Below are 23,771 nucleotides of genomic sequence, written 5' to 3'. Positions count from 1 at the left end.
CTGCAGCTAAGCCCCCGAGTGGGAGGCTATCCACTCGGTAGGATTTTCAAATACTTAGGCGAGTACTGGACTGCAGCTAAGCCCCCGAGTGGGAGGGTTGCTCTCCACTCGGTAGAATTTTCTAATACTTAGGCGAGTACTGGACTGTAGCTAAGCCTTTGAGTGGGAGGGTTGCTCTCCACTCGGTAGGATTTTCTAATACTTAGGCGAGTACTAGACTGCAGCTAAGCCCCCGTGTCGGTGTCAAAACCGGTGGATCTCGAGTAGGGCGTCCCGAACTGTGCGTCTAGGCGGATGGTAACAGGAGACAAGGGACACGATATTTTTACCCAGGTTCGGGCCCTCTCGATGGAGGTAAAACCCTACTCCTACTTGATTAATATTGATGATATGGGTAGTACAAGAGTTGATCTACCACGAGATCAGAGAGGCTAAACCCTAGAAGCTAGTCTATGGTGTGATTGTTGTTCGTCATATGGACTAAAACTCTCCGGTTTATATAGACACCGGAGAGGGCTAGGGTTACACAGAGTTGGTTACAATGGGAGGAGATCTTCATATCATATCGCCAAGCTTGCCTTCCATGCCAAGGAAAGTCCTATCCGGACACGGGACGAAGTCTTCAATCTTGTATCTTCATAGTCCGGAAGTCCGGCCAAAAGTCATAGTTCGGCCATCCAGACACCCCCTAATCCAGGACTCCCTCAGTAGCCCCTGAACCAGGCTTCAATGACGACGAGTCCGGCGTGCAAATTTTCTTCGGCACTGCAAGGCGGGTTCCTCCTCCGAATACTTCATAGAAGATGTTGAACACAAGGATAGTGTCCGGCTCTGCAAAATAAGTTCCACATACCAGCGTGGAGAGAATAATATCTGCACAAATCTAATCTGTTGACGTATTCCGCAGCATGACATCACGCCACGGCCAAGCCTTTATTCGAATCATTTCAATGTTCCACCTCAGCGCGTTTAGCGAGGCGGTTTCCTTGGCACGTCTTGTCAAAGCAGAGATCGTGTCCCCTTATTCCGGGATTCTCATCAATACGGGCATGGGTAACCCAACCGTGCCATTAACCGCGGCGCTTGGGAGATAAATGAGTTTTATAAGGCTGGTGGGGGCTTGTAGTTTCGGCCGCCCATATAAGGGGATAAGGATCTGCCCTTTCCATTTACGCCTTCTTCCTCCTTTGCTTATCCATCCCTGCGCACTCGAGCTCCACCGCCCAAATCCGCACTTCCCACCTCAACCTTCTCCAATCATGTCCAGAGCGGGAGGTAGATGGATGGCCTCCTCCGTCACGGAGGGACAAATCAAAAAGTTGAGGAAGGCCGGATACTTGTCTGACGACATCGCGCACCGGCTTCCAGATGAGGGGCAACTCATCCCCACCCCTAGGCCCCATGAGAGGGTTGTATTTCTCCCCCATTTCCTCCGCGGACTGGGCTTTCCTCTTCACCCATTCGTTCGGGGGCTCATGTTCAACTATGGCCTGGACTTCCACGATCTGGCCCCAAACTTCATCCTCAACATCTCGGTGTTCATTGTCGTGTGCGAGGCCTTCCTCTGCATACAGCCCCACTTCGGCTTATTGCTGAAGACTTTTAATGTCAAGCCGAAGGTAGTGGGCGGCCGCCTAGCGGAGTGCGGAGGTGCCATGGTGGGACGGATGGCCAACGTCCTATGGCTCGAGGGCTCCTTTGTGGATACAATAAAGGGGTGGCAATCGGGGTGGTTCTACATCACCGATCCGCGCGACCCCAAATGGGCGGCGGCCCCCGAATTCCGATCTGGCTTCCCCACACGGATCACTTCCTGGAAAGAGACGGGCCTAACGTGGGGAGATTCGGAAGAGCTGACCGGACTTCAAACCTGCGTCCAAAAGTTGGTGAACAAGAATCTCAAGCTTGTCAACGTAGTCCAGGTCATGCTCATCTGTCGGATCCTCCCATGCCAACAATGGGCCTTCAAATTGTGGGTTTGATCCGGCACAGCACCAAACCGTGAGCAAGCTCTTCGGCACTACATATGAAGATGCCTGGAAGGTGCTATTTAAGGGCGCTGAGGCCCCCGCATCCGCTACCGAAGATCGCGGATTCAGCTCGCCGCGTCAGGCCATCGAGGTAAGCTATTCTACCCTTTACGGGACTCTTGTTTTTCATAGTCTGACTCTATGCAGGATCTAAACTCCCTTACCTTTGACAGGACTGGCCGAAGAAGTCCGGGCAGGTTAACTGTCTGGCTCCCTTACCAGAAGACCCAGCGGACGCCCGATTGACGGGGCTGCTGGTTCCGGCACCTCACGTGGTGCCGGAGAAGAAGGCCAAGAAGAAGGCCACGGGGACTCGAAAGAGCTCCTGGCGCCTGGTGGTGTCAGACTCATCGTCTAACAACCCCGAAGCGCCCTCCGCCTCTGAGGACAAGGAGGAGGAAGAATAAGAAGCCTCTCCCCCTCCAACAGGGGGAGGAAAGAAAAGGAGGGCTGCCCCAACTGGGGAGGCCGGAGGGTCCAAGAAGGGGAGGACCCTTTTGCCGGACTACGCCTCCGATGCCGAAGACGGCAGGGAGGAATGGCCATCCAGGGTCAAGCCCCTGGCAAAATTGTAAGTGTCCGGACACCAGAATAACTTATGGGGTTCCTCTATTGTATGGTACCTCCTGATGCCGAATTCAATAAAGCAGTCCGCCCAAGGCTCAGCTCGGCGATTCGTCGAGCGGCTCCCGGGATTCATTGGACGTGAATAGCTCTTCACTTCCGACGGCCTCCTCCCCTCTCCCTACGGATGACGCCGAGGTGGAGTCCCAAAAGGGACTAAACCAGGAGGAGGTGGTCCTGGAGGCACCGCAATGTGACCTCCCGGACTCCAGGCCCAAAGGGGGGAAAGCCCCGGAGGGATCCAAGTCCGGCCCTGGGCCGGACACAGCTCTGGAACCTTCAGTGGTTTCGGAGTCCGGCAGGCGGCGCCTTCGTAAGAAGGGCAAGCCTACGACGCCGGCGACCTCCGTCCACCCAAAGGCACCGGACAATTTGCTGGAGGTGCTTAACGGCGCCTCCATCGATGAGGAGCACCGCACTATTATGAGTGCGGTGATTCAGAAGGTTCAGTCTGCCAAGAGCGGGCTGACCGACGCTTGCACGAGCCTTCTAACACGCTTTGAGGTAAGTTTCAAGATATGTAAGAATATGTACCGCATAGACAGTAGCCCCTGATGCTCAGTTTGGCATTCGGAAAGAAAAGCCTAGCTGAGGATCTAAAAAGATATACGCAGTAGTCTAACATAAATATGTTAATATGGGAATGCAGGCTGCGCTGCTGACCTCTGCCGCACTGACTGAGGAGGTCAATGCATTGAAGGAGAGCCTCGAGCGGTCCGAGAACAAGCTCGGCCGTGCCAAGAAGCTGCTCGAGGACAAGGATGGTATGTAATACCGTATGTAAATGTATATAGAAATACCTGGTTGCAAATAATGACAGGACCAACGTGAATGTTGCAGGGGCCACGACCGAGGTGGCGACCCTGAAGGGTGAAGCGGTGTCCAAGGCCGAAAACAGTGCGGCCTTGGAGCGCACCTAGTGAGAGAAGCAGGAGGTGCGGGTGGCGGAGGTGCGGCAAGAGCTCCAGGCTCTCGTGGAGAAACACGAGAGTTTGGAGCGTGACTCGAAGACTCGAGAGTCCGAGCTCGCCTTGGCTCTTGAGAGTGCCAAAACCGCTAAGGCCGAAGCCCAGAAGGCCCTCCAGGAGATCGAGGCGATAAAGAAGATAGCGGCGGGTAAGGCATTCTTTATGCAAAGCAAGAATATAAAAGTAAATTATCTATTACTTACCCGAATCCGGAGCTCTCCAGGAGCGTTCGCCGATCTGCCCTGTAGTGTGTCTGATGCTGCCGCGTTCTACCGAGCCGAGGAGGGGAGCTCGACGAAAAAGGTGTTCTGGTCTCAATATGCCGAGGCCGGACATGCGGTGCCCCTGAGCGACCAGCTGAAGCAGCTGGTCGAGCTCCACAAGGTTGCCGAACAGGCCATGAAGGCCCTCATAGTTCGGATGTGGCCTAGAGAAGCCATGCCTGGGAGCTACTTCGGTCTGGTGCAGCGGCTGGTGGACGCTTGTCCATCGATTGAAGTCATCAAGCGCTCCGTCTGTATTGAAGGTGCCCGTCGGGCCCTTGCCCGTGCTAAAGTGCACTGGGGCAAGATGGACGCTGAGAAGCTTTTGACGGACGCGCCACCGCCGGGCAAGGAGTATCGCAAGCCCGAGATGTATTATAAGGGCGTCCTGAAGGGTGGCCGCCTTATAGCGGGTGAATGCTGCAAAGATGTAATTTTTTTAGTAGACTCGCATCTGTTATCCTGTATGCTGAAAACTTTGTTCATATGCGCTAAGCAACGCTTGTTAATTTAAAATATTACCTTTTGTGCGGCCATTTATCAAATCCGAGAGATGCAAGTCGTCGGCTTCTACCCCCATGCCACGTGTGCTGGGGTGTTCGGGATAAACCTGAGCGCTCTTGTTCCCATTCTTGGATCCATCTAGGGAGGCGCTCAGCACAACGAACAAGGCCATCGGACTTATAATGCTTTATCACTCTCACTTAGCCATAGAATTCTATAATTTTAAATTTCGGCGAAGCCCCTAGTATTCGGAAGACCGAGTTCGGGGCACTATCCACGCCTAGGCCAGATAAATCCGGCTCCTCGCTCTAAGCGGCATAAGTCTTTAGTGACTCAGAAAACCTCGCGAATAGCGACCGATCTCTCGCACTATCATGACGGTCAGTTTTAGCTTTCTCTGCTGAGGTGTTAACCCAGCTCAACTGGGGCACAATCGCAGTAGTTCTCCCAGCGCTACCTTAGCCAACATTGCGGAACTTAAGGTACCAAAACATGGGAGCCGGGCAAACCCAACTATTGACCCAAGACATGATTCGGAGCCGATGCATATAGTTCTATAAGTTCGGGGTGCCACACTCGTGAGAGTGTTCGGTCTTCTCACACCTTGTTATGGGGTGCTTAAGCCCCTGGTGTATAGGTCGTACCAAAGTGTATGGTTGCATAATGTCATGACTGAACATATTTGTATAAAATAGATGAATACAATAATAGATAAGAGCTATGTATTGTTTATTAAAAAGGGCTGCTATGAAAGCAGAACGATACAAATAGTGCGATAAGCAAGAGATGGGATTATTTGACATGTCCCCCTCCAGGGGCAAGCTGCGAGACTTTAAGTAAAACAGGTATTTAGCTCGTTATAGAGACCACCTGGACATTTGACGTGGCTTGTTTTCTCCCTTGGCTTTTGCATCATGTGTTCGGCCAGTGTATTGCCGGACAGGCCTTCCGGATAGTTGGGTCCTGAAAGTATATAAAAAAGGAAAATGGCAGAATAGGGAGCCCCTAGTGCGGTTGAGCCGCATTCTGGGCGTGCCATGGTTGTGCCCCTCCCCTTATGCCCATGGTATTTCCAAAGCGTAATTATGTATGCGTGGTACCGCTATCGCCATCTGGCGAGGGCTGGGGTTGGGGCCGCACTGCTATGCTTGCTCTGAATGTGCCAGCCGGTTTTGTTGTAGGTTACTTCGGGCGCGCTTGACGTGGTCCGGACGTTTAACACCCGGATTGGTGAATTGCCTTGAGAGGCCACTTTGTACTTCCGCCGCCAGGGCCGCCGTGTGCTCCTCCGTTCGGAGAGAGCTTTCGGTGTTTCCATTTACCGTGATGACTCCGCGAGGACCTGGCATCTTGAGCTTGAGATATGCGTAGAGTGGCACAACATTAAATTTTGCGAATGCAGTTCGTCCGAGTAGGGCGTGATAGCCACTGCGGAATGGGACTATGTCGAAGATTAACTCTTCGCTTCGGAAATTATCCGGGGATCCGAAGACCACTTCGAGTGTAACCGAGCCTGTACAGCTGGCTTCTAAACCTGGTATGACGCCTTTAAAGGTTGTCTTTGTGGGTTTAATCCTTGAGGGATCTATACCCGTTTTTCACACTGTATCCTGATAAAGGAGGTTCAGGCTGCTGCCGCCGTCCATGAGGACTCCAGTGAGGTGAAATCCGTCCATGATTGGGTCTAGGACCAATGCGGCGAATCCGCCGTGACAAATGCTAGTGGGGTGGTCCCTTCGATCAAAAGTGATCGGGCAGGAGGACCATGGGTTGAACTTTGGGGTGACTGGCTCCAACGCATAGACGTCCTTGAGATCACGCTTCCGCTCCCTTTTGGGGATATGGGTTGCATATATCATGTTCACCGTCCGCACTTGCGGGGGGAAGCCCTTCTGTCCTCTGTTGTTCGGCGGCCGGGGCTCCTCGTCGTCATCGCTACGCAACCCCTTGTCTCTGGTTTCGGCACTTAACTTGCCTGCCTGCTTGAACACCCAACAATCCCTGTTGGTGTGGTTGGCTGGTTGTTCGGGGGTGCCGTGTATCTGGCACGAGCGATCGAGTATCCGGTCTAAACTAGATGGGCCCGGAGGGTTTCTTTTGAACGGCTTCTTCCGCTGACCGGGTTTAGAGCCTCTGAATCCTGCATTAACTATCGCATCCTCAGTATTGTTGCCGTTAATGTGGCGCTTGTGCTTGTTGCAACGTGACCTGCCATTGTTGTCCTTGGTATCCGAATTGCCAGGGCTCTTGGTTATGTTATTGCTACGAGCTAGCCAGCTGTCTTCTCCCGCGCAAAAGCGGGTCATGAGTGTCGTGAGGGCTGCCATAGATTTCGGCTTTTCCTGTCCTAGGTGCCGGGTGAGCCATTCGTCTCGGATGTTGTGCCTGAACGCTGCAAGGGCCTCTGCGTCCGGACAGTCGACTATTTGATTTTTCTTGGTTAGGAACCATGTCCAGAATTGTCTAGCCGATTCCTCTGGCTGCTGGATTATGTGGCTTAGGTCATCGGCGTCTGGTGGTCGCACATAAGTGCCCTGGAAGTTGTCAAGGAATGCGGATTCCAGGTCCTCCCAGCAACTAATTTACTCTGTTGGCAAGCTGTTAAGCCAATGCCGAGCTGGTCCTTTAAGCTTGAGCGGGAGGTATTTGATGGCGTGTAGATCAGCACCACGGGCCATGTGGATATGAAGGAGATAATCCTCGATCCATACCGCGGGATCTGTTGTGCCATCGTATGATTCGATGTTTTACGGGTTTAAAACCCTCGGGGATTTGATGATCCATTACTTCATCTGTGAAGCATAGTGGGTGTGCGGCGCCCCTGTACTGGGCTATATCGCGACATAGCTTGGATGAGCTTTGTCTGTTGTGTTCGGACTGGACGTATTTATCATATCCGGCGTGACGGTTATTGTCACGTGACGTGGGGCGCCCACGCGATCCGTAGATCGATCTTGTTTGCCTTGCCTTATCTTCCAATATGTCTCGCAGGTCTGTTGTGTTTCCCCGTGCTCTGGTATTCTTGGAGCGGCGCCGGGGTGCGTCTTGGGTTGAGGGCCGAAAGGCCTCTCTGTCGCGGCCACGGGGTGGCCGATCGGGCGCATCGTACGCTGGTGATGTAGGTTTAGTTGCTTCCTCCTCTAGTTGGGGTAGCAGCCTGCGCTTTGGGTAACTCTTGGAGGGGTGTTCGAGTTTATACTCTTCGGCCGGCAGGACTTCAGTCCATCTATCGGCTAGCAAGTCTTGCTCAGCTCTAAGCTGCTGCTGTTTTTTCTTGAGGCTGCTCGCCGTGGCCATAAGCCTGCGTTTGAAACGCTCTTGTTCGACGGGATCCTCTGGCACGACGAATTCGTTGTTGTCGAGGCTTGCCTCGTCTTCGGAGGGAGGCATATAATTGTCGTCCTCGACCTCCCTGTCTGCCACTCTTTCATGAGGGTTGGCTCCTTCGTCCTCCTGCGCTGAATCCTACTGGAGGGGGTTGTCTTCGGCACTGTCCGGGGTGTTGTTGTCTCAAGTGCCGGACTCACCGTTTTTGCTTTGGCGGGATTTAGAGCGGCGCCGCTGACGTCGGCGCTTGGGTTGCTTCTTGGAGGGGTCATCCTCTGTTTTTTCATCGCCATCCCTTGCTTTGGGGGTGTCCACCATGTATATGTCATATGACGAGTTGGATTTCCTGTGCCCTATAGGTGCTGGTTCTTGGTTGTCTCCTTCGTCGGCGTCCATACCGTCGATGTCTTCGGAGTCGAAGTCGAGCATGTCGGTTAGATCGTCGACAGTTGCTACAAAGTGGGTGGTGGGTGGGTTTCGAATTTCTTCGTCGTCCGCATCCCAACCCTGCTGACCATAGTCCAGCCAGGGCTCTCCTGACAAAGAGAGACTTTAGTGAATTCAGGATATCGCCGAAGGGCGAGTGCTGAAAGACGTCTACGGCGGAGAACTCCATGATCGGAGCCCAATTGGGTTCGATCGGAAGGGGTGCGGAAGATTCGGAGTCCGGAAAGGAGTCCGACACCTTGGAGTCATAGGCCTCGCGAAGGATTAGACTGGTATTCGGCTCTATCACCGTAGAGATTGCGGCTCCTGGGGCGGCATCCAACCGATCGTCCCTGACTGGCGCAGTCGGCTCCGAGCTAATGGTCGGAGCGGACACCTGAGCGGCGCTCTGGGCGCTGTTCGGCGGCAGAGCTAGATCATTCCCATCGTGACAATGCGGCGCGCTCGGCTGTGGCTCGAATCCGTCGAAGATCAAGTCCCCGCGGATGTCGGCCGTGTAGTTTAAGCTTCCAAACCTGACCTGATGGCCAGGGGCGTAGCTTTCGATTTGCTCCAGATGGCCAAGAGAATTGGCCCACAGTGCGAAGCCGCCGAATACGAAGATCTGTCCGGGGAGAAAAGTCTCACCCTGGACCGCGTCGTGGTTGACGATAGAAGAAGCCATCGGGCCTAAGGGTGACGACACAGAGGAACTCTGAATGAAAGCACCAATGTCGGTGTCAAAACCGGCGGATCTCGGGTAGGGGGTCCCGAACTGTGCGTCCAGGCGGATGGTAACAGGAGACAAGGGATACGATGTTTTTACCCAGGTTCGGGCCCTCTCGATGGAGGTAAAACCCTACTCCTGCTTGATTAATATTGATGATATGGGTAGTACAAGAGTTGATCTACCACGAGATCAGAGAGGCTAAACCCTAGAAGCTAGCCTATGGTATGATTGTTGTTCGTCCTACAGACTAAAACTCTCCGGTTTATATAGACACCAGAGAGGGCTAGGGTTACACAGAGTCGGTTACAATGGGAGGAGATCTTCGTATCATATCGCCAAGCTTGCCTTCCACGCCAAGGAAAGTCCTATACGGACACGGGACGAAGTCTTCAATCTTGTATCTTCATAGTCCGGGAGTCCGGCCAAAGGTCGTAGTCCGGCCATCCGAACACCCCCTAATCCAGGACTCCCTCACCCCGAGTGGGAGGTTTGCTCTCCACTCGGTAGGATTTTCAAATACTTAGGCGAGTACTGGACTGCAGCTAAACCCCCGAGTGGGAGAGTTGCTCTCCACTCGGTAGGATTTTCAAATAATTAGGCGAGTACTGGACTGCAGCTAAGCCCCCGAGTGGGAGGATTGCTCTCCACTCGGTAGGATTTTCTAATACTTAGGCGAGTAGTGGACTGCAGCTAAGCCCCCGAGTGGGAGGGTTGCTCTCCACTCGGTAGGATTTTAAAATACTTAGGCGAGTACTGGACTGCAGCTAAGCCCCCGAGTGGGAGGTTTGCTCTCCACTCGGTAGGATTTTTTAATACTTAGGCGAAACGGATTCGCAGCTAAACCTCCGAGTGAGAGGCTTGCTCGTCACTCGGTAGGATTTTTAGATACTTAGGTGAAACGGATTCGCAGCTAAGCCACCCACTGGGGGATTTCTCACGTAAACAAAAGCAACAGCAATCACTGGGAAAATTATAACACTCTTGTCTTTGATAAACCAACTACGGAGGTACTTACATCTCATCCGAGTGAGTACTTAAGTATAAAAGGGGCAGAGCAGCTCCGCATTCCAAGCTCGTGGCTCATCAATCTGGCGATCGACATTGTAAAGATGGTACGCTCTATTGTGGAGAACTTTGGTGACGATGAAGGGGCCTTCCCAAGTAGGAGCGAGCTTGTGCGGTTTCTGTTGATCCACTCGGAGGACCAAGTCTCCTTCTTGGAAGGCTCGACTCTTCACGTTTCTGGCATGGAATCGACGCAAGTCCTGCTGCTAGATAGTCGATCGGATCATGGCCATCTCTCTTTCTTCTTCTAGAAGGTCGATTGCGTCCTGCCTCGCTTGTTCTGCTTCATCTTCAGAGTAGAGCTGGACTCGGGGTGCATTGTGAAGCAGGTCACTCGGAAGAACTTCTTCAGCTCCATAGACCAGAAAGAATGGAGTTCGCCCAGTTGACGGATTAGGCGTGGTCCTCAATCCCCAAAGAACTGAAGGAAGTTCATCGACCCACGCGCCTGCTGCGTGCTTGAGATCACGCATCAACCAGGGTTTCAGTCCATTCGACTGGGGGTGAGAGACAGAAGCATAGTCGACTCGCGTGCCTTGAGAAGCGCAAAAGGCTCTGAACTTGTCGAAATCGAAGTTTGACCCATTATCAGTGATGATGTTGTGCGAAACTCCATATCTGAATATCAACACTCTGATGAAGCTGATAGCAGTGTAGGCATCAAGATTCTTGATAGGCTTAGCTTCAATCCACTTAGTGAACTTGTCGACTGCCACCAGTACATGGGTGAAGCCGCTCCTGCCAGTTATCAGTGGTCCAACCATATCTAATCCCCAAACAGCAAAGGGCCAGAAGAGTGGAATGGTCTTCAAGGCTGAGGCGGGTTTGCGTGACATATTGGAATAGAACTGACATCCTTCACACTTGTCGACTATCTCCTTCGCCATTTCATTTGCTCTTGGCTAGTAAAACCCTGCTCGGTATGCTTTAGCCACAATGGTCCAAGAGCACGGATAATGACCACAGGTTCCCGAGTGGATATCATCAAGAATTATCTAACCTTCTACTGGTGTTATACATTTCTGACTGACTCCAGTCGCGCTTTCCTTGTACAACTGTCCCTTTATCACAGTAAAGGCCTTGGTTCGACGGACGATCTGTCGAGCCTCTTCTTCATTCTCTGGGAGCTCTTTCCTTAGGATATACGCGATGTACGGCACTGTCCAGTCGGGAGTGATGACCAAAACTTCCATGATCAGGTCGACCACAGCTGGGACCTCAACTTCAGTCGGATCCGTGACACTTTTCGGCTGTGCGGCTTCTTCGGTGAAAGGATCCTCTTGAACTGATGGTGTGTGGATGTGTAACAAAAACACATTACTGGGAATGGCTTCTCTCTTGGAACCTATTGTTGCCAAATCATCAGCCGCTTGAGTTTTCAGTCGGGGTATATGATGAAGCTCTAACCCCTCGAATTTCTTCTCTAGCTTTCTCACTGCATTACAGTAACCAGTCATGGTCGGACTTCTGACGTCCCACTCCTTCATCACTTGGTTAACCACCAAATCTGAGTCGCCATAGACCATGAGGCTCTGGACGCCGAGTGAAATGGCCATATGCAAGCCATACAAAAGTGCTTCGTATTCTGCTTCGTTATTGGAGGAATCAAAGTGAATTTGGAGCACATATCTGAGCTTATCTCCTTGGGGGAAACCAACACTACCCCAGCACCGGAACCATTCAACATCTTAGAACCATCAAAGAACATAGTCCAGTGCTCCGAGTGAACTTGAGTCGGCAGTTGCTGTTCAATCCACTCGGTGATGAAATCTGCTATTGCTTGGGACTTGATGGCTTTCTTTGCCTCAAACTTGATATCTAGGGGAAGGAGTTCAATCGCCCATTTTGCCACTCGACCAGTTGCATCTCTGTTGTGCAGAATCTCTGACAATGGGGCGTCACTGACGACTGTAATGGAATGGTCAGAGAAGTAATGAGCAACCTTCTTCGAGGTCATATAAATCCCATATACAAGCTTCTGATAATGAGGGTATCTTTGCTTTGATGGGGTCAAAACTTCAGAAACATAATATACTAGGTGCTGAACTTTAAAGGCTTTTCCTTCTTCTTCCTGCTCGACCGTAAGTACTGTACTGATGACTTGTCCCGTGGCTGCAATGTAAAGCAGCAAAGGCTCTTTGCTGATTGGGGCAGCAAGCACCTGCTGGGTGGAAAGCAGGGCTTTTAGCTATGCAAACGCTGCATCAGCTTCAGGAGTCCACTCGAACTTGTCTGACTTCTTCATCAGTCGGTAAAGAGGAAACGCCTTTTCACCGAGACAACAGATGAATCGACTTAAAGCGGCCAGGCAACCAGTAAGCTTCTGGACATCGTGCACACGCACAGGATGTTTCATTCGGAGTACAGTACCAACTTTTTCTGGATTGGCGTCGATTCCTCATTGGGAAACGAGAAAACCGAGTAACTTTTCGCTAGGAACTCCGAATGTGCACTTTGATGGATTAAGCTTGATAGCATACCTCCTGAGGTTGGCAAATGTCTCAGCAAGGTCAGTCAGCAGGTCAGAACCTTTCCGTGACTTGACCACAATATCATCCATGTATGCTTCCACATTCCGACTGATTTGAGTGAGCAAACACTTCTGAATCATCCTCATGAACATGGCTCCGGCATTCTTGAGGCTGAATGGCATGGTGACATAACAGAAGCACCCGAATCGAGTGATGAAAGCTGTTTTGATCTCATCGGGTCCATACAGACGGATCTGATGGTAACTGGAATAGGCGTCTAAAAAAGATAGGCGCTCACATCCCGTAGTCGAGTCGACGATTTGGTCGATGCGGGGGAGAGGAAAATGATCTTTCGGTCAGGCCCGATTGATATGTTTGAAGTCGATGCACATGCGAAGTGACTTTTCCTTCTTGGAGACCATGACAACATTGGCGAGCCACTCGGAGTGGTAAATCTCTCTAATAAACACCGCTGCTAAGAGCTGAGCCACCTCCTCGCCAATGGCCTTTCGTTTCTAGACGGTGGACCATCGAAGATGTTCTTTGACAGGTTTCACTTTTGAGTCGACTCGTAGACAATGCTCAGCCAGCCCCCTGGGAACACCCGGCATGTCAGAAGGTTTCCATGCGAAGATGTCCCAGTTCTCACGGAGGAACTGGATGAGCGCTTCTTCCTATTTGGAGTCGAGTGTTGTAGAGATATGAGTCGGAGCAGCACTGGGGTCGGTCAGGTGAATGTGAACCGGTTTTGTCTCACCGGACGACTGAAATGTTGATTCCGCTGTGGGCTTCTTCGCTCGCAACAAATCACTCGGGTCTGTAGTTTTCTGGTATTCCTGCAGCTCTACCACTGCCATCTGAGCATCGGCGATCTTTGAGCCTTTCTGAAAGCACTCTTCCGCCTTCTTCCGATTTCCAGTAATTGTGATCACACCTTTGGGACCAGGCGTCTTCAATTTGAGGTACACATAACATGGTCGAGCCATAAGCTGGCCTGCCCAAAATAGCGTGATAAGCACTCTGGAAATCCACAACTTCAAACGTCAACTTTTCTTTGCGGTAATTCTTGGAATCACCGAAAACCACATCAAGAGCAGTTTGGCCGAGTGACTCAGCCTTCTTTCCAGGAATGACTCCATGGAAACTCATGTTGCTGGTACTGAGTCTGGACATCGGAATGCCCATCCCTTTCAACGTCTCTGCATATAATATATTTAGGCCACTGCCACCATCCAACAAAACTTTAGTTAGTCGAGTGCCTTTGACGACTGGGTCGACCACCAAAGCTTGCCTCCCAGGGGTGGCTATGTGTGTCGGATGATCGGACTGGTCGAATGTGATGGCAGTCTGAGACCATTTCAGATAACTAGGTGTCGCCGGAGCAACCATATTCACTTCTCGGTTGATAACTTTCAATCGACTTTTGCTTTCAACATCAGCAAAAATCATCAGGGTGGAATTGACCTGGGGATATCCATCATCACTATCTTCTTTGTCTTCCTCATCAAGAGCCAACACTATCGAGTGGTATGTTTCGGGTAAATGAGTTTACCCTCCTCATGTTGCTTCATGTGGATGTGGCATGGCAAATCCATCACATCATTCCCTTCCCTGTCCTTCACCCTCTTAGGGTTCCAAGACCCTTTGGGCTTCCCTTTAAACTTTCCTTGAGTCACGGCCAAGGCTTCTCCAGGAGCAGCGAGCTCGGCTTTCCGCTTCTGCTTCCGACTGGAGTTCCCTCCTCCGGTTTCGGGGGCGACTGACTTGTGCTTGCCACTCCAGAGCCAATCCTCTTCTTCACCATTGGCATACTTGGTGGCAATCTCCATCATTCGACTCAGAGACATGTCTCCGGTTCGACCGAATTTTAGGTTTAGCTCTCTGTACTTAACGCCTTCCTTGAAGGCACAGACTGCCTGGTGATTAGATACATTCTCCACCGTGTGATGCAACATGATCCATCTCTGGATGTAATCCCTCAAAGTTTCATTCGACTTCTGAACACAAGACTGCAGCTCTGTCAACCCTGCTGGTTGCTTACAAGTTCCTTCAAATGTTCTGAAAAACACTTGGGCAAGATCTTCCCAAGTGTAAATGCTGCTGGGTGCTAACTGATTCAACCACGCTCTAGCCGAGCCCTCCAACATAAGAGGCATGTGTTTCATGGCCACTTCATCATTGCTGCCGCCAATCTGAAAAGCCACTCGGTAGTCTCCAAGCCAAGTATCAGGCTTGGACTCACCAGTGAACTTACTGACTCCAGTCGCCAACCTGAAGTTGGGAGGAATCACCGCGGCCCTGATGGCTCTGCTGAAGCACTCTGGTCCTGAGACGTGTACCCTGCTGCTGGTGGGTACATCTCTGTCATGACCTTCTCGGTGAGCTCTGTTCCTGTCGACCAAACCTTGAACGATAATGGATCTCGCATCAAAGCCTGGTTCCTTGGGGTCGACTAGAATCCTTCGCCCAACACTGTGATGGCGTCTATCATCCTACTGTCAAGGCACGTACAATACAACTCTTGGGGGAGGGGTGGGCACTCGACGTCGATCATCATGATTGAGTCGGTGATCATACTGCTCACAGTTCTTGTACTGATCATGCCGGTCTCCACGTTTCTCACACCTCGGGGGCGATCTTGGGCTATGGGCCGACTGGACTGTATTTGCAGCGACAGATCTATTGTGAATCCTATTTTGCGACTGCGATACAGCTGAATTTTGATCTCCTGCCGCCCGGAGTAATGCTCTGATCTGTAACAAGCCTCTGCCAGCCTCTGACTGGGAAGGCTGAATCGACTCTGCTATATGGGCTGCAGCTGCTAAATTCTGAATCGGAGTTTGATATACCTGAGTCGAGGGTGGAAAGAGTTGACGTCGACTAGATTCTGGAACCCGTTGCCGCGCACGCTCGTCGAGTGCTCGCTAGAGGTTCTCCAGTCGAGCGCGCTCAGCCAAGTTGGCCAAGCGCGCGTCCTCTAAGGCACGAGCCTCGGGGGTTTCTCCAACAATAGGAGTGTGCAGCGCATCCATGTTCCGGCGGCGAAGTTCTTCCCACTGCAGCGAAATGAGGGTCTTAGGGAGATACTCTTCATGGGCATGCGACGGATCGCCTCTGCCCTCGCCTCCATCGGTGCGGGGAAAACCAAGAGGACTGCGTGCTCCATCGACCATCAGAACCTCCGCCACTGGATCACTGTTGTCGCATTCGGATGCAGTCTCTGTGGAGCCAGTCGAACAGGCCGTAGAGAGATTCGTCGGGCTCGATTGCCGCAACTTGGGGGGTGGCCGACTAGCGAGCCACCGCGTGCCTCACCCACCGCCGAAGCGTCGGCCGACCGTAGCGCTTGCGCCGGCGAGAAACAGGGAGGGATGACAACACAGGAGCCGACCGATACTGGGTCGACGGTTGCCGCAGGAGGACGCCGCGGACGCACGTGCGAAAGTGCGTTGCCCCGCGGACAGGTAGCACGTCGATGTCGAGCAGGGCCTCCTGAAGCCAAGCGGAGTAGTCGGTGATGAACGTGAGCGCGCCGAGACGGATCTCGCGGCCCTCAACCAGAGCTCCGCCTGAGACCATGATGAAGGCGATCGGAAAAATCGCAACTTCTCCAATAAGTCGCTAAGACAACGGCCCCATGGTGGGCGCCAACTGTCGTGGTTCTAAGTTTGACAGTAGTGTAGGGGGGTAGGAATGGAGAGGCAAGATCCTAGCTATGGAGTAGTTGTATACGCAAGAGGTTTACGAGTTCAGGCCCTTCTCGGAGGAAGTAACAGCCCTATGTCTCGAAGCCCAGAGGCGGTCGACTGGATTATGCATGTATGAATTACAGGGGTGCGAACCCTATACACTGAGGGGGGGTGGCTTAGAGTTCGCCAGACCCCTCCGGCCCTCAGTTATGTAGGGTTGAAGGTACATTAAGATCGGGCGTTACTGGTAACGCCACAAATAAAGTGCTATGATGACCATAAAAGCTACTCAATGACCGACCGTTTGCGTGCAGAGTGACTTTAGATCTTCTGGCTGTCGAGTGGTTGGCTTCATGGTCGAGTGTCTTCGAGTTCGTCGAGTGGAACACTTCTGAGTCGATTGACAGGTGGTTTCTTCTAGAGATGTCCTTGGGGAGGGTAGTTTGGACAGGTCCATGACCCTACCCTAGGTACATAGCTTCATCAGGCACACCACCGGCCGCAGGCGGTGGGGCGGCTGTTTGGCTAGTGGGGGCTAGCGGCTCAGGTGGTGGAGGTTGAAGATGAACAGCAGACCCTTGATTTCGTATCCAACGGCTGCAAAATCGACTGCTAGAGATGAAAAAGTCAGTCGACTGATGTGTAGCCTCACCTCTAGTGCGTTCAGTTTCGACAGTAAAATTCAGTTTCGACAGCAAAATTCAGTTTCGACAGTTAAGTTCAGTTTCGACAGTTAAGTTTAGAGATGAGCAGCTGATGTATTTTACATCTAGCACTTTGTGGTTATGTATTCTACGTCATCTATTTGAGATGCTATTAGAATTCCACTCAGTTTAGCATTGTCTCTCTGGTCCTGCTTCAGCCTCGGTGTCGTACAACTCACCGGAGCTGCTCCAACGACGAAACACTCCATCACAGCGGACTAGTTCCTCGGGCTCCATCTCCAGACGCCTAAGATCTTCTTCCCCTCCTCCGACAGCCAAGTCAGCCGGAGCATCCTCAACGGCCAACTCAATCACGCTGAGATCGACATGGCTTCGCCAAAGAGGTTGTACACTTGTTGCATCTCTTTTTTACTCTACATTTTATATATATTGTCCACTGAGCACACAGAGTAACGGGAAATATGATTATTTTATCCTACTATATGACAAGCAATGAGGTACCAGGCAACTTACCTATCTGTGATGGACTCTCTTGAACGCCATCATTATTTATCTCTGCGCGTTTGAGCTATGCATTTATCGATGGCCCTAGGAGTTGAGCTAGTAGGGCAGTGGCCTAGGTCCAAAGTAATAGAAGTAGCACAAAAACATTTTTTAGTGTAGCCTTTTCCTTGCTCAAGCCTACCTACTAGAATCGCCAGTGCTTGAAAGGAAAAGTGAATGAAAAACATAGGAATTGGAAAGTTTCCTATGGTACTACTATTCATGAATGGGTTCAAAGGAATGGAGCAAAGGAAAAATGTAGGATTTGTTCCTTTAGTGTCTCCTTGGAAGAAAAACCGTAGGAATTTTAATTTTCACTTGTCCTCCTTTTCAAATTCCAATTCATGAAGCACAAGACTAAGAGATAGTAGCATAATAGCATTATAACCGTACATTTTCTTGTGGTTTGACTTAATCTCACCATGCTTCTTTGCATCCTATGATCTTCCAATTCTTGTGAATCAAACACCCAGATTGGCAGAAATCCTGTGTTTTTTAATTCTCTGTTTTGCACATGCATTCCTATCCTATTCCTGTCTATTTCCTATCCCTGCATTGTTGAAATCCTCCAATTCAAACGAGCCCTTACAGAATTACTTATCTTACAGATAGTTGTCAAAGAAAACCTTGCGTGGTTTGTCCCGCTCCTGATGCACCATCATCCACCCCAGCTCAGCTGCTCCAACGACAGAAGGGTCCAGCACAGCAGGGACCCGGCCTCTAGACTGTCTTTCGCCGCCTCAAATCTTCTACCCCACCGCCAGCAGCCATGGAAACTGCATTAGCATCATCAACCGAGCAGATGACCTCAAGGAATACACGGGTCCGCGAGAGAGGTCGATCTTGAGGGAGTCCTGTATAAGGGGGTATCCGGACAGCCGGACTATATACTTTGGCCGGACTGTTGGACTATGAAGATACAAGATTGATGACTTCGTCCCGTGTCCGGATGGGACTCTCCTTTGCGTGGAAGGAAAGCTTGGCGATTCGTATGATAGATCTCCTTCTCTGTAACCAACTCTGTGTAACCCTAGCCCCCTCCGGTGTCTATATAAACCGGAGGGTTTAGTCTGTAGGACAACAACAATCATACCATAGGCTAGCTCCTAGGGTTTAGCCTCTACGATCTCGTGGTAGATCAACTCTTGTAATACTCATATCATCAAGATCAATCAAGCAGGAAGTAGGGTATTACCTCCACCGAGAGGGCCCGAACCTGAGTAAAACATCATGTCCCATGCCTCCTATTACCATCCTCCTTAGACGCACAGTTCGAGACCCCCTACCCGAGATCCGCCGGTTTTGACACCGACATTGGTGCTTTCATTGAGAGTTCCTCTTTGTCGTTACTGTAAGCCTCGATGGCTCCCTCAACCTTCAACAACGCAGTCCAGGGCGAGACTTTTCTCCCCGGAGACATCTTCGTGTTTGGCGGCTTCGCACTGCGGGCCAACTCGCTTGGCCATCTGGAGCAGATCGACAGCTACGCCCCTGGCCATCAGGTCAGGTTCGGCAACTTGAATTACACGACCGATATCCGCGGAGACTTGATCTTCGACGGGTCCAGGCCCTGTCGGTGTCAAAACCGGCGGATCTCGTGTAGGGGGTCCCGAACTGTGTGTCTAGGCGGATGGTAACAGGAGACAAGGGACACGATGTTTTTACCCAGGTTCGGGCCCTCTCGGTGGAGGTAAAACCCTACTCCTGCTTGATTAATATTGATGATATGGGTATTGCAAGAGTTGATCTACCACGAGATCAGAGAGGCTAAACCCTAGAAGCTAGCCTATGGTATGATTATTGTTCGTCCTACGGACTAAAACTCTAAGGTTTATATAGACACCGGAGAGGGCTAGGGTTACACAGAGTCGGCTACAATGGGAGGAGATCTTCATATCGTATCGCCAAGCTTGCCTTCCACGCCAAGGAAAGTCCTTATCCGGACACGGGACGGGGTCTTCAATCTTGTATCTTCATAGTCCGGGAGTCCGGCCAAAGGTCATGGTCCGGCCATCCGGACACCCCCTAATCCAGGACTCCCTCAAGCCCATATCAGGAGCGTCGAACAGTCACTACGAGCACGACTTAAATCTGCTGTCGGACAGTATTCGGGATATCGCCCCTGCAGCTGCTCCAGACCTAAATCCGGGGTAGATCGCGTCATCCGAGGACGGGTGGATGGACCCCGCCATGGAGGCCGCATACTCTTCGGCGGCTGAGCTGAACGCAGACTCCGCCGTTAAGGGAATCTGCGTCGCCGGACCCCCGGACGTGTGTCCAGATGTGGGTTCCAAACCACGCGCGCCCGAGCCCATCGAGTCCAATTGGGCTCCAGTAATGGAGTTCACCGCCGCGGATATCTTTCATCACTCCCAATTTGGCGATGTGCTAAATTCATTAAGGTCTCTCTCTCTCTCTCTCTAATAGGGGATTCCTGGCCGAACTATGTCCGGCTCGAGTGGGAAGCAGGCGACGAAGAAATTCATTACCCACCCACCACCCACTTAATAGCCACTGTCAATGATTTGACCGACGTGCTTGACTTCGACTCTGAAAACATTGACGGTATAGACAACGATGCGGGAGAAGAACAGGAACCACCGCCCACAGGGCACTGGACAGCCACCTCTTCGTATGATATATACATGGTGGACACCCGCAAAGAAAACAATGGCGATGAGGCAACAGAAGACAACCCCTTAGGGAAGAAACCAAAGCATGGGCATCATCGACGCCGCTCTAAGCCCTGCCATAGCAATACCGGCACAGGACAAGAAAACAACCGAGATGATGCCAAAGAGGAATACAATCCTGATCAGCCTACCTTTGAACAGGCCGAACAGGAACACGGGCAGGTCAGCCCAGAGGAACAAGCGACGGACGGATACTTGGAGGATGACAACTATATGCCTCCCTCTGAAGACGAGGTGAGCCTCGGCGATGATGAATTCGGCGTACCCGAAGATCCAATAGAGTAGGAGCACTTTAAGTGCTGGCTTATAGCCACTTCAAGAAGCCTGAAAAATAAGCAGCAGCAGCTCCAAGCTGATCAAAATCTGCTCGCAGACAGATGAACCGAGGTCCTGGCGGCCGAGGAATACGGACTCGAGCCCCCCACCAAGGGTTACCCAAAGCACAAGTTGCTACCTCAACTAGAGGAGGAGGCCGTAGAGCCTACACTACCAGCACAAGACGAGGCTGACCAACCACCTCGTGGTCGGGATAAAATGGTGTATCAGACCAAATACCAGCCCGCACCCCCATGCCAGTTCACCACGTCCCGGGGCAATACGCAGGAGTTGCAAGACATATTGGAAAACAACACAGGACAACCAAGATCGATCTACGGATCACGGGGGCGCGCCACAGCACATGACGATGACCGTCATGCCGGATAGACCAATAATAAGTCCGGCCAGACCGAACATAACCGACCAGACTTAGTCAAACTGCGTCGTGACATATCCCGGCACAGAGGCGCCGCACACCCGCTCTGCTTCACAGATGAATTAATGGATCATGAATTCCCAGAAGGGTTTAAACCCGGCAACATCAAATCATACAATGGCACAACAGACCCCGCGGTATGGATCTAAGATTTCCTTCTCCACATTTACATGGCTTGCGGTGATGATCTACATGCCATCAAGTATCTCCCCTTAAGCTTAAAGGACCAACCAGACTTTGGCTGAATAGCCTGCCGGCGAACTCCATCGGCAGTTGGTAAAATCTTGAGGACGCATTCCTCGAAAACTTCCATGGCACTTACGTGCGACCACCTGATGCTGATGACTTAAGTCACATTACCTAATAGCTCGGAGAGTCAGCCAGGAAATCCTGGACTCGGTTCCTAACTAAAAAGAACCAAATTGTCGATTGTCCGGGACGCCCTGGCAGACTTCAATAATATCCGCGACGAGTGGCTCGCCCGACACCTCGGCCAAGAAAAACCAAAGTCCATGGCGGCCCTCACGACACTCATGACCCGCTTTTGCCCGGGCAAGGACAGTTGGCTGGCTCGAAGTAGCACCACACCTAGAAACTCCGGCACTTCGGATGTCCGCGACAATAACAGAAAGCCACGACGCAATAGACATAAGCGTCGGAATAATGGTGAAAACACCGAAGATACGACAGTCAATGCCGGATTCAGCAACTCAAAATCCGGTCAGCGGAAAAAGCCATTCAAAAGAAACAATCCGGGATCGTCCAGTCTGGACCGCATACTCGACCGCTCGTGCCAGATTCACGGCACCCCCGAGAAACCAGCCAATCACACTAACAAAGATTGCTGGGTGTTCGAACAGGCCAGCAAGTTGAATTCCGAAAACAAGGACAAGGGGCTGCATAGTGATGATGACGAGGAGCCCCGGTGTCCGAACACTGGGGGAGAGAAGAAATTTCCCCCAGGTGAAAACGGTAAACATGATCTATGCCACCCACATTCCCAAACGGGAACGAAAGCGTGCACTTAGGGACGTCTATGCGATGGAGCCAGTAGCCCCAAAGTTCAACCCATGGTCATCCTATCCGATCACCTTCGATTGTAGGGACCATCCTACCAGCATCCGTCACGGCTGCTCAGCCGCATTGGTCCTTGACCCAATCATCGACGGATTCCGTCTCACGCGAGTCCTTATGGATGGTTGCAGTAGCCTGAACCTGCTTTATCAGGACACGGTGCGCAAAATGGGCATCGATCCCTCACAGATCAAACCCACCAAAACCACCTTTAAAGGTGTAATTCCAGGGGTAGAGGCCCACTGTACAGGCTCAATAACACTGGAAGTAGTCTTCGGATCTCCGGACAACTTCCGAAGCGAGGAATTAATCTTCGATATCATCCCTTTCCGTAGTGGCTATCACACACTACTTGGACGAACCGCATTCGCTCAATTCAATGCGGTACCTCACTATGCATACCTTAAGCTCACGATGCCAGGACCTCGCGGGGTTATAACAGTCAATGGAAACACAGACTGCTCCCTTCTATACGGAAGATCACACTGCGGCCCTCGCGGCAGAAGTACAAAGCAGCCTTCTTCGACAGTCAGCCTCGAACACCGTCAAGCGACTCCGGAGCACCCTGCAACAGGATCGTCAGGCACGCCAAGAGCTGGATTAGCAATCCGGCCTCCATCCCAGCCCCATTCAGGCGGCATTTGTGCCACGCGTACACAACTACGCACTCAAGATACCATGGGCATAGGTGGAGGCGAGTTGACGATGTAGCCCACAGTGCGGTTCAGCCGCCACGAGGCCCGCGTACCCTTTTTTCTTTCTTTCTTTCAGGACCCTACTTTCAGGCAGCCCCTTCAGAGAACCGGACCATCGGACTCATCACAGGAGGGAAAACCAAGGAGGCAAGAGGCTTTGCACACAAGGAAATACCCAGGTGGTCTCTGTCAATGTTCGTTATACATGTTTTACATACCTGCATGCAGCCTGCCCTTGGATAGGACATGTCAAATAGTCCTATTTGTTTCTGCTTAACGCATTAATTGTACACATACGCCTTGCCATATTATACAAATAACAACGGGAAATAGTATACAGCGTCAGCTTCTTATTACTATCTTCATATTTTCCCTTGAATATTTATTTAATATTGCATCCGTACACCTTGGTACGATGAGTTTGCCAGGGGCTTTTTATTGAGCCCCATAACATGGCAAGAAAAGTCCGAACACTTTCGACAGTGCGGCACCCCGAACTTATAGCATTATATGCATCAGCTCCGAATCATGTCTTGGGTCAATAGTTGGGTTAGCCCGGCTCCCTTGTTTTGGTACCTTACGTTCCGTTATATCGGCTAAGGTAGCACAGGGAGAACTACTGCAATTGTATCCCGGTTATTCCGGACGAGCACCTCAGTAGAGAAAGCCGAAAACTGACTGTCATGATGCGGCGAGAGCTGGTCGCTGTTCGATAGGTACTAAATCCCTAAAGACTTTTTTCCGCTTAAGGTGAGGAATCAGCGTTGTTCGATTTAGGCATGTATAGCACCCTAGTTCGGCCTTCCGAATACTAGGGGCTTCGCCGAAATTTAAAATTATAGACTTCTATGGCCAAGTGAGAGTTATAAAGCCGCATAGTCCGATTGCCTTGTTCCCTACGCCAAACACCTCCTTAAAGGACCAAAAACATGGATAAAGAGTATTCGGGTTTTCCATGAACACCCCAGTACTAGCTACACGGGGGCGGAAGCCGACGACTGGCCTACTTTCAGAATTTTATAAACGGCCACACAGAAGGTAAGATTTTAAATCAAGAAAGTGTTATATAGTGCAAACAAACTCGTTCTCATATTACAAAGATGACATGAGTACATTCACTCAAAGATTATGTTCTTGGTGCATTCATCGACCACAAGGTGAGCGCCTTTCATAACGCCATCATAATATTTTTCCGGTTAGCGATGCTCCTTACCCTCCGGGGGTCCATCCTTCACCAGCTTCTCAGCATC

This window comes from Triticum dicoccoides, chromosome 2B (assembly GCF_002162155.2).
Source record: "Triticum dicoccoides isolate Atlit2015 ecotype Zavitan chromosome 2B, WEW_v2.0, whole genome shotgun sequence".
NCBI lineage: Eukaryota > Viridiplantae > Streptophyta > Magnoliopsida > Poales > Poaceae > Triticum > Triticum dicoccoides.
The sequence above is the reverse complement of the archived record's forward strand: the minus strand, read 5'-3'. Positions refer to the sequence as shown.